This window comes from Pseudophryne corroboree, chromosome 4, assembly GCF_028390025.1.
Source record: "Pseudophryne corroboree isolate aPseCor3 chromosome 4, aPseCor3.hap2, whole genome shotgun sequence".
NCBI classification, from domain to species: domain Eukaryota; kingdom Metazoa; phylum Chordata; class Amphibia; order Anura; family Myobatrachidae; genus Pseudophryne; species Pseudophryne corroboree.
This window is the reverse complement of record NC_086447.1, coordinates 24,195,762-24,203,261: the sequence shown is the minus strand read 5'-3', so window position 1 is coordinate 24,203,261 and position 7,500 is coordinate 24,195,762. Positions and strand designations below refer to the sequence as shown.

Genomic DNA, 7,500 nt, shown 5'->3' with positions numbered 1-7,500 from the left:
GATATTTTGCTAAATGTACAAAACTTTCTTACAAATTTGACATTCAAAATGCATTTGTAATTAACAAATGCTACTTAGTATGGCTGCTGAGATTCCTGGGCTCAGTCTCAAGTAGAGGAGGAGAATGACGGATAGAGAAAGAGAGAACAGGCAGGCATCCTAAAGATTTTGATGTGCCAGTTCCTGACTCACCCTGAGCAACACTGGTTTCAAGTTTTTAGTAATTTTTCTGAAAAATAAAACAACCATGTGGTCGTAGTCGGCAGGATTTGAACCTGCGCGGGGAGACCCCAATGGATTTCTAGTCCATCGCCTTTACCACTCGGCCACAACTACCTCTCATGCAATGTGATGTTTTCACAAAAGTTTCTCTATGGGTTGAGCTACTTCTTTTCAGGCTGTGAGGATGACTGAAGTAATATTGTATCAGAGATGATTTCCATGGGAAGTTAATCCTGACCACAGTGACCTGCGTTAATGATTTTTAAAATATAACTTGGAGAATGCTTTATACTTGGTATAGTTTGGGGTTTGTAAAATGTCAGTACTGACATCTAAGTTTATCAAAAGCATCATCCTTTGAGCCAGAATTGAACCAGCGACCTAAGGATTTCTGTACCAATCTCCTCTACAGACCTCCGCTCTACCAGTAGAGCTATCGAAGGATTCTATGATTGTACAACTGTGATATTACGTGCTATTAAAATGATTGAGTGTTAATTTTAAACATTATCTGCTTTCCAAGCAAAATGAAAAATGATTTGACTACACAAAAGAGATTCAACTACTTATTCCTGTGTTGCTTTATCACACAAATTGTCATGTTTAATCATTTGGAAAATATCACTAATAGTTTGACTTATATTTGTGCAATTACTGTCAACTGGCTACAGAGCTAGTTTGGAAAGCACTTTCAATAGATTTTTTAGTGTAGCCAAACTTACATCAAGATTAGAGATGCTTGAGCCTATCAAACCTTCTACACTCTTTTAAATTTTGCTTGTTTTGTAAACTAATCAAGTGTTCCAGGAATGATGGGGACATTCCATTGTTTGTTCTGATTTGACAATTCATTTGGACAATGAGCGGCCCTTTTGAGCTAGTGAAGATAACTGTGCTACATGAGAGTATGCACAGACAATTATTTTTCTTTTTTTGCATTAAAGCACAATTTTTAATAAAGGAGAGGTTAATGATATAATAATTAGCACTGAAAGTCATCTGACACGATTTGAAAGTAAAATGTTGTGCATTGAAAGTAACCAAAGCTCTTTTTACTTTGAGTGGACATCATTTTCTTTCAAATGAATTTGATATTTTGCTAAATGTACAAAACTTTCTTACAAATTTGACATTCAAAATGCATTTGTAATTAATAAATGCTACTTAGTATGGCTACTGAGATTCCTGGGCTCAGTCTCAAGTAGAGGAGGAGAATGACGGATAGAGAAAGAGAGAACAGGCAGGCATCCTAAAGATTTTGATGTCCCAGTTCCTGACTCACCCTGAGCAACACTGGTTTCAAGCTTTTAGTAAATTTTCTGAAAAATAAAACAACCATGTGGTCGTAGTCTGCAGGATTTGAACCTGTGCAGGGAGACCCCAATGGATTTCTAGTCCATCGCCTTTACCACTCGGCCACAACTACCTCTCATGCAATGTGATGTTTTCACAAAAGTTTCTCTATGGATTGAGCTACTTCATTTCAGGCTGTGAGGATGACTGTAGTAATATTGTATCAGAGATGATTTCCATGGGAAGTTAATCCTGACCACAGTGACCTGCGTTAATGATTTTTAAAATATAACTTGGAGAATGCTTTATACTTGGTATAAATTTGGGTTTGTAAAATGTCAGTACTGACATCTAAGTTTATCAAAAGCGTCATCCTTCGAGCCAGAATTGAACCAGCGACCTAAGGATTTCTGTACCAATCTCCTCTACAGTCCTCCGCTCTACCAGCTGAGCTATCGAAGGCTTCCAAGATCATACATCTGTGATATTACGTGCTATTAAAATGATTGAGTGTTAATTTTAAACATTATCAACTTTCCAAGCAAAATGAAAAATGATTTGACTACACAAAAGAGATTCAACTACTTATTCCTGTGTTGCTTTATCACACAAATTGTCATGTTTAATCATTTGGAAAATATCACTAATAGTTTGACTTATATTTGTGCAATTACTATCAACTGGCTACAGAGCTAGATTGGAAAGCACTTTCAATAGATTTTTTAGTGTAGCCAAACTTACATCAAGATTAGAGATGCTTGAGCCTATCAAACCTTCTACACTCTTTTAAATTTTGCTTGTTTTGTAAACTAATCAAGTGTTCCAGGAATGATGGGGATATTCCATTGTTTGTTCTGATTTGACAATTCATTTTGGACAATGAGCGGCCCTTTTGAGCTAGTGAAGATAATTGTGCTACATGAGAGTTTGCACAGACATTTAATTTTCTTTTTTTGCATTAAAGCACAATTTTTAATAAAGGAGAGGTTAATGATATAATAATTAGCACTGAAAGTCATCTGACACGATTTGAAAGTAAAATGTTGTGCATTGAAAGTAACCAAAGCTCTTTTTACTTTGAGTGGACATCATTTTCTTTCAAATGAATTTGATATTTTGCTAAATGTACAAAACTTTCTTACAAATTTGACATTCAAAATGCATTTGTAATTAACAAATGCTACTTAGTATGGCTGCTGAGATTCCTGGGCTCAGTCTCAAGTAGAGGAGGAGAATGACGGATAGAGAAAGAGAGAACAGGCAGGCATCCTAAAGATTTTGATGTGCCAGTTCCTGACTCACCCTGAGCAACACTGGTTTCAAGTTTTTAGTAATTTTTCTGAAAAATAAAACAACCATGTGGTCGTAGTCGGCAGGATTTGAACCTGCGCGGGGAGACCCCAATGGATTTCTAGTCCATCGCCTTTACCACTCGGCCACAACTACCTCTCATGCAATGTGATGTTTTCACAAAAGTTTCTCTATGGGTTGAGCTACTTCTTTTCAGGCTGTGAGGATGACTGAAGTAATATTGTATCAGAGATGATTTCCATGGGAAGTTAATCCTGACCACAGTGACCTGCGTTAATGATTTTTAAAATATAACTTGGAGAATGCTTTATACTTGGTATAGTTTGGGGTTTGTAAAATGTCAGTACTGACATCTAAGTTTATCAAAAGCATCATCCTTTGAGCCAGAATTGAACCAGCGACCTAAGGATTTCTGTACCAATCTCCTCTACAGACCTCCGCTCTACCAGTAGAGCTATCGAAGGATTCTATGATTGTACAACTGTGATATTACGTGCTATTAAAATGATTGAGTGTTAATTTTAAACATTATCTGCTTTCCAAGCAAAATGAAAAATGATTTGACTACACAAAAGAGATTCAACTACTTATTCCTGTGTTGCTTTATCACACAAATTGTCATGTTTAATCATTTGGAAAATATCACTAATAGTTTGACTTATATTTGTGCAATTACTGTCAACTGGCTACAGAGCTAGTTTGGAAAGCACTTTCAATAGATTTTTTAGTGTAGCCAAACTTACATCAAGATTAGAGATGCTTGAGCCTATCAAACCTTCTACACTCTTTTAAATTTTGCTTGTTTTGTAAACTAATCAAGTGTTCCAGGAATGATGGGGACATTCCATTGTTTGTTCTGATTTGACAATTCATTTGGACAATGAGCGGCCCTTTTGAGCTAGTGAAGATAACTGTGCTACATGAGAGTATGCACAGACAATTATTTTTCTTTTTTTGCATTAAAGCACAATTTTTAATAAAGGAGAGGTTAATGATATAATAATTAGCACTGAAAGTCATCTGACACGATTTGAAAGTAAAATGTTGTGCATTGAAAGTAACCAAAGCTCTTTTTACTTTGAGTGGACATCATTTTCTTTCAAATGAATTTGATATTTTGCTAAATGTACAAAACTTTCTTACAAATTTGACATTCAAAATGCATTTGTAATTAATAAATGCTACTTAGTATGGCTACTGAGATTCCTGGGCTCAGTCTCAAGTAGAGGAGGAGAATGACGGATAGAGAAAGAGAGAACAGGCAGGCATCCTAAAGATTTTGATGTCCCAGTTCCTGACTCACCCTGAGCAACACTGGTTTCAAGCTTTTAGTAAATTTTCTGAAAAATAAAACAACCATGTGGTCGTAGTCTGCAGGATTTGAACCTGTGCAGGGAGACCCCAATGGATTTCTAGTCCATCGCCTTTACCACTCGGCCACAACTACCCCTCTCATGCAATGTGATGTTTTCACAAAAGTTTCTCTATGGATTGAGCTACTTCATTTCAGGCTGTGAGGATGACTGTAGTAATATTGTATCAGAGATGATTTCCATGGGAAGTTAATCCTGACCACAGTGACCTGCGTTAATGATTTTTAAAATATAACTTGGAGAATGCTTTATACTTGGTATAAATTTGGGTTTGTAAAATGTCAGTACTGACATCTAAGTTTATCAAAAGCGTCATCCTTCGAGCCAGAATTGAACCAGCGACCTAAGGATTTCTGTACCAATCTCCTCTACAGTCCTCCGCTCTACCAGCTGAGCTATCGAAGGCTTCCAAGATCATACATCTGTGATATTACGTGCTATTAAAATGATTGAGTGTTAATTTTAAACATTATCAACTTTCCAAGCAAAATGAAAAATGATTTGACTACACAAAAGAGATTCAACTACTTATTCCTGTGTTGCTTTATCACACAAATTGTCATGTTTAATCATTTGGAAAATATCACTAATAGTTTGACTTATATTTGTGCAATTACTATCAACTGGCTACAGAGCTAGATTGGAAAGCACTTTCAATAGATTTTTTAGTGTAGCCAAACTTACATCAAGATTAGAGATGCTTGAGCCTATCAAACCTTCTACACTCTTTTAAATTTTGCTTGTTTTGTAAACTAATCAAGTGTTCCAGGAATGATGGGGATATTCCATTGTTTGTTCTGATTTGACAATTCATTTTGGACAATGAGCGGCCCTTTTGAGCTAGTGAAGATAATTGTGCTACATGAGAGTATGCACAGACAATTATTTTTCTTTTTTTGCATTAAAGCACAATTTTTAATAAAGGAGAGGTTAATGATATAATTAGCACTGAAAGTCATCTGACACGATTTGAAAGTAAAATGTTGTGCATTGAAAGTAACCAAAGCTCTTTTTACTTTGAGTGGACATCATTTTCTTTCAAATGAATTTGATATTTTGCTAAATGTACAAAACTTTCTTACAAATTTGACATTCAAAATGCATTTGTAATTAACAAATGCTACTTAGTATGGCTGCTGAGATTCCTGGGCTCAGTCTCAAGTAGAGGAGTAGAATGACGGATAGAGAAAGAGAGAACAGGCAGGCATCCTAAAGATTTTGATGTGCCAGTTCCTGACTCACCCTGAGCAACACTGGTTTCAAGCTTTTAGTAAATTTTCTGAAAAAAATAATAACCATTTGGTCGTAGTCGGCAGGATTTGAACCTGCGCGGGGAGACCCCAGTGGATTTCTAGTCCATCGCCTTATCCACTCGGCCACGACTACCTCTCGTTCAATGGGATGTTTTCACAAAAGTTTCTCTATGGGTTGAGCTACTTCATTTCAGGCTGTGAGGATGACTGAAGTAATATTGTATCAGAGATGATTTCCATGGGAAGTTAATCCTGACCACAGTGACCTGCGTTAATGATTTTTAAAATATAACTTGGAGAATGCTTTATACTTGGTATAGTTTTGGGTTTGTAAAATGTCAGTACTGACATCTAAGTTTATCAAAAGCGTCATCTTTCGAGCCGGAATTGAACCAGCGACCTAAGGATTTCTGTACCAATCTCCTCTACAGACCTCCACTCTACCAGCTGAGCTATCGAAGGATTCCATGATCATACAGCTGTGATATTACGTGCTATTAAAATGATTGAGTGTTAATTTTAAACATTATCAACTTTCCAAGTAAAATGAAAAATGATTTGACTACACAAAAGAGATTCAACTACTTATTCCTGTGTTGCTTTATCACACAAATTGTCATGTTTAATCATTTGGAAAATATCACTAATAGTTTGACTTATATTTGTGCAATTACTATCAACTGGCTACAGAGCTAGTTTGGAAAGCACTTTCAATAGATTTTTTAGTGTTGCCAAACTTACATCAAGATTAGAGATGCTTGAGCCTATCAAACCTTCTACACTCTTTTAAATTTTGCTTGTTTTGTAAACTAATCAAGTGTTCCAGGAATGATGGGGATATTCCATTGTTTGTTCTGATTTGACAATTCATTTTGGACAATGAGCGGCCCTTTTGAGCTAGTGAAGATAATTGTGCTACATGAGAGTATGCACAGACAATTATTTTTCTTTTTTTGCATTAAAGCACAATTTTTAATAAAGGAGAGGTTAATGATATAATAATTAGCATTGAAAGTCATCTGACACGATTTGAAAGTAAAATGTTGTGCATTGAAAGTAACCAAAGCTCTTTTTACTTTGAGTGGACATCATTTTCTTTCAAATGAATTTGATATTTTGCTAAATGTACAAAACTTTCTTACAAATTTGACATTGAAAATGCATTTGTAATTAATAAATGCTACTTAGTATGGCTGCTGAGATTCCTGGGCTTAGTCTCAAGTAGAGGAGGGGAATGACGGATAGAGAAAGAGAGAACAGGCAGGCATCCTAAAGATTTTGATGTGCCAGTTCCTGACTCACCCTGAGCAACACTGGTTTCAAGTTTTTAGTAAATTTTCTGAAAAATAAAACAATCACGTGGTCGTAGTCGGCAGAATTTGAACCTGCGCAGGGAGACCCCAATATATTTCTAGTCCATCGACTTAATCACTCGGCCACAACTACCTCTCATGCAATGTGATGTTTTCACAAAAGTTTCTCTTTGTTGAGCTACTTCATTTCAGGCTGTGAGGATGACTGAAGTAATATTGTATCAGAGATGATTTCCACTGGAAGTTAATCCTGACCACAGTGACCTGCGTTAATGATTTTTAAAATATAACTTGGAGAATGCTTTATACTTGGTATAGTTTTGGGTTTGTAAAATGTCAGTACTGACATCTAAGTTTATCAAAAACATCATCCTTCGGGCCAGAATTAAACCAGCGACATAAGGATTTCTGTATCAATCTCCTCTACAGCCCTCCGCCCTATCAGCTGAGCTATCGAAGGATTCCATGATCGCACAACTGTGATATTACATGCTATTAAAATGATTGAGTGTTAATTTTAAACATTATCAACTTTCCAAGCAAAATGAAAAATTATTTGACTACACAAAAGAGATTCAACTACTTATTCCTGTGTTGCTTTATCACACAAATTGTCATGTTTAATCATTTGGAAAATATTACTAATAGTTTGACTTATATTTGTGCAATTACTATCAACTGGCTACAGAGCTAGTTTGGAAAGCACTTTCAATAGATTTTTTAGTGTAGCCAAAC

At 35.8% G+C, this 7,500-nt stretch overlaps 8 non-coding genes across 8 annotated transcripts; all 8 read right to left on the bottom strand.

Annotated features, from left to right (window-relative positions):
* Nucleotides 1–254: 254 nt before the first annotated feature.
* Nucleotides 255–336, bottom strand: TRNAS-AGA (transfer RNA serine (anticodon AGA)). Its single transcript has one exon. It is a non-coding gene; the product is annotated as a tRNA-Ser (tRNA).
* A 1,230-nt stretch (nt 337–1,566) lies between these two features.
* Nucleotides 1,567–1,648, bottom strand: TRNAS-AGA (transfer RNA serine (anticodon AGA)). Its single transcript has one exon. It is a non-coding gene; the product is annotated as a tRNA-Ser (tRNA).
* A 239-nt stretch (nt 1,649–1,887) lies between these two features.
* Nucleotides 1,888–1,977, bottom strand: TRNAY-GUA (transfer RNA tyrosine (anticodon GUA)). The gene is given in 2 exon segments: nt 1,888–1,923; nt 1,941–1,977. It is a non-coding gene; the product is annotated as a tRNA-Tyr (tRNA).
* A 902-nt stretch (nt 1,978–2,879) lies between these two features.
* TRNAS-AGA (transfer RNA serine (anticodon AGA)) lies at nt 2,880–2,961 on the bottom strand. The gene has a single exon. It is a non-coding gene; the product is annotated as a tRNA-Ser (tRNA).
* A 1,230-nt stretch (nt 2,962–4,191) lies between these two features.
* Nucleotides 4,192–4,273, bottom strand: TRNAS-AGA (transfer RNA serine (anticodon AGA)). The gene has a single exon. It is a non-coding gene; the product is annotated as a tRNA-Ser (tRNA).
* A 241-nt stretch (nt 4,274–4,514) lies between these two features.
* TRNAY-GUA (transfer RNA tyrosine (anticodon GUA)) lies at nt 4,515–4,604 on the bottom strand. Its single transcript is given in 2 exon segments — nt 4,515–4,550; nt 4,568–4,604. It is a non-coding gene; the product is annotated as a tRNA-Tyr (tRNA).
* Nucleotides 4,605–5,503: 899 nt separating this feature from the next.
* Nucleotides 5,504–5,585, bottom strand: TRNAS-AGA (transfer RNA serine (anticodon AGA)). The gene has a single exon. It is a non-coding gene; the product is annotated as a tRNA-Ser (tRNA).
* A 239-nt stretch (nt 5,586–5,824) lies between these two features.
* Nucleotides 5,825–5,914, bottom strand: TRNAY-GUA (transfer RNA tyrosine (anticodon GUA)). Its single transcript is given in 2 exon segments — nt 5,825–5,860; nt 5,878–5,914. It is a non-coding gene; the product is annotated as a tRNA-Tyr (tRNA).
* Between the last annotated feature and the right edge of the window lie 1,586 nt (nt 5,915–7,500).